Raw genomic sequence first — 2,883 nt, forward strand, 5'->3', positions numbered from 1 at the left:
CCTTACATGGAGGCTGTGTGGTTGCCCAACCTCAGAAAAAGATGACAGTCCCTACAGGGACCTACGTCACTGAGAGGCTAAGAGTGAAGTCTGAGTCAAGAGTGGCTGAGCCTAACATTATGGGAGAATCCTTGTTTTCATACCTTCCCAATGCCCTTAAATCCTCCTCCCAACACACACCCACACCCACCATAAGAAGCTTCTGAGAGACCAAAAGGTCATTGCCACAGGAGATAATGAGGCCACAGACCATGTGAAAATGCTTTCAAAAATAACCAGTGAGGGCAGTGTAACAAAGAATAAAAAATTGGAAACCATCTAGAAAATCAGGCACAGTCTCCGTTTTTCCCTCTCCTTTTGAATTTGAGCTAAAGACTGGCTGCTCAGAGCTGTTAGTTGTGCCTCACTCCATTCTTAGATATCTGGGGAAGAAAGATCAGGGAAATGGCAATTTTCCTTATAATATCTGCTAATCAGGAGTGTTAAGAATCCTTTGCAATTAATTTTAGCTTTTGAAGAATATATGACTTTAAAGATTATAGTGGGCCTCCCTGGTGGCGCAGCGGTTGAGCGCTGGGTTGCGAAGCTGTCCGTGGCCTCTGCGACACCAGTTCGATCCCTGGCTGCTCCCCGCCACCAGAGGAGGGTCCCACATGGCGCGCAGACCTCTCCTGCCGCCCGCTGCTCCCCTCAGCAGTGTACTTCGGTCCTTCTGCCTGCTCTGCTCCCTGCTCTGGCTCTGGTGAATTCTCTCACCCTCCCGCACTTCTGACTGTACCCAGTGCATGTATAAACAAACAAACAAACAAACAAATAAATAAAACATGCCTCTATTAAAAAAAAAAAATAAATAAAGATTATAGTAAAGAAATTGGCCATGCTAACTAGTATAGCAGAGGAAAAACACTGGTTATTTATTAGTGGGTCTAGCTGGGAGAGACTAGAAGGAAGATGAGAACAAAATTGTTCAGTTAAGAAAGAATTTGGAGTTTCCATTGGGTAACCCAAAAGACAAGGGTAAAAAGGGAGTGAATGAGATAAGACGGGAGAGTAGGACGTGAAGAAAGAATTCATCTAGATGACAGAAAGTTAGGCAATAGGCAAACAGGAAAAAGTTCCAGACTATGGGAAAAGTCTTTATAGCACAGGGGTGTTGAACATTAGCTTTAAGACGCTTGCTGCAATGTAAATTCCTCTTCCTTTCCCCTACATTCCACTGTTAACACCAAATCTTCAGTGAAAAGTTAATACATAAAGTGCCTTGTGTGTAATGTATTTTGAGAAAATAAAGGTGTATGAGATTGTGTTCTACCTTGGGAATGGGGTGGGATGGAATAATGTAAGAACAGGCAAAAGAGGTTAGACAGAGAAATCAAGAACTCCACAAAAGCAGGAAATAATAGGACAACGTTAAGTACCCAAGAATCCCAGAAGACTTTGGCAAGTGAGATTAGGTTTTCTGCTGTATATGTGATGGAGATATGGTCACCTCCACAGCTTTCTTGAGAACATTTATGTAGCTGCCATTTGAACCATATAAGTAAAGTGGTTATGACTCAAACACATGTGAAAGCTAAATGTAGTTGGTTTTCTAAATGGATTTCGAGACAGTGGGCCTGGAGAAACCTGTCTCACTCATTTTAGTCTCATATCAGACAATTTAGAGTCTTCCCTCATCCCAGAATGGTATAAGACTTCAGGGCTCATGGTAAGCAGGGTTTGCATTTCCTCTATAATTATTGCTGCAAGTCACGGAGACCTGTAATTCTTAGTCATCAATCTACACAGATTGTACCTTCCTTCTTTTCTGTTTCAGAGATGTAGGGAAGAGCATCAAATTCTTTTGATTGAGTCCTCCTCTTTCCACCCAGGCAGTATGTAAAGAGCGAGAACCACTCTGGCTGATTTTTTTTTCTTACGTCTGAAATTTCTATCATTGTTTCTGGTATTACTGGCTGTGACAACTCTTCATGGAGGAATGAGTGCCTGTAGTTACTCTGAATGGGGAAAACAAAATAACAAAATGGTATAAACTAATACCTAGAAATACCGTTCCAGTTACATTGGCTATATATCCTTCCTTTCTTATTAGTTCAAAGTATTCCTCATAAAATAACCATCCTGCAAAGGAATGAAACTTTATCTCCCATTACACATATTCCTCCTTTGAGCTATCATTAATTATCTAAGAACTTTAAAATACTCAGTACTCTACATTACTTCTAACCTACCTTAACTGGTTTATTTGAATTCCTATTTTGCCAGTTACCCCCTGGTATTAGAATTTTTATCTTATAGGAAGAAAAATGAAGTATGAGAAGCCTTTTATGGGAAAAGAGCAAAAAGTGGACTATCTACAGCTGTAACTTCCCTATAGAATGCAGTGAACTTCACATGGACCAATGTAACACCAACCAGTTGGTTATTCCTTTGCTAGCCCATGCTTAATTTAATGCATATTCTGAATCTAGTTGTCACCTGAAGATCTTATTTATGTGAGAAGATACTTTTCTGGCCTAGAATTCATCTTTTATAAAGTCTTTCCAAATTATTCCCATATTACCAAGACAATCATGAATATTTACTTCATATAATTTTATTTTCTGTAACAGGGTTCTAAAAGTAAAAGCTGTGGATTTTCATCACATTAATATTATTCACATGTGTTAGAAAACAAAGCCTGTATCAGTCCATATTTCCATGTTTTGAAACACACCTAAATATCTACTTAATTAACAACCTACATCTAGTTATACTGAATACTTTTCTGCTGCAGGGATGATGGGAAGCCAGGGAAAAGTTATAGATTATTTTTCTTTAGTTCTTATTGTTACATTCCTTTGTTTATATTCAAGCTGATATATGTCCTGGAAAGCAAGCATT

The sequence above is a fragment of the Talpa occidentalis genome, unplaced genomic scaffold, assembly GCF_014898055.3.
Source record: "Talpa occidentalis isolate TD23 unplaced genomic scaffold, MPIMG_talOcc4v2.1 talOcc4.4, whole genome shotgun sequence".
Lineage (NCBI taxonomy): Eukaryota > Metazoa > Chordata > Mammalia > Eulipotyphla > Talpidae > Talpa > Talpa occidentalis.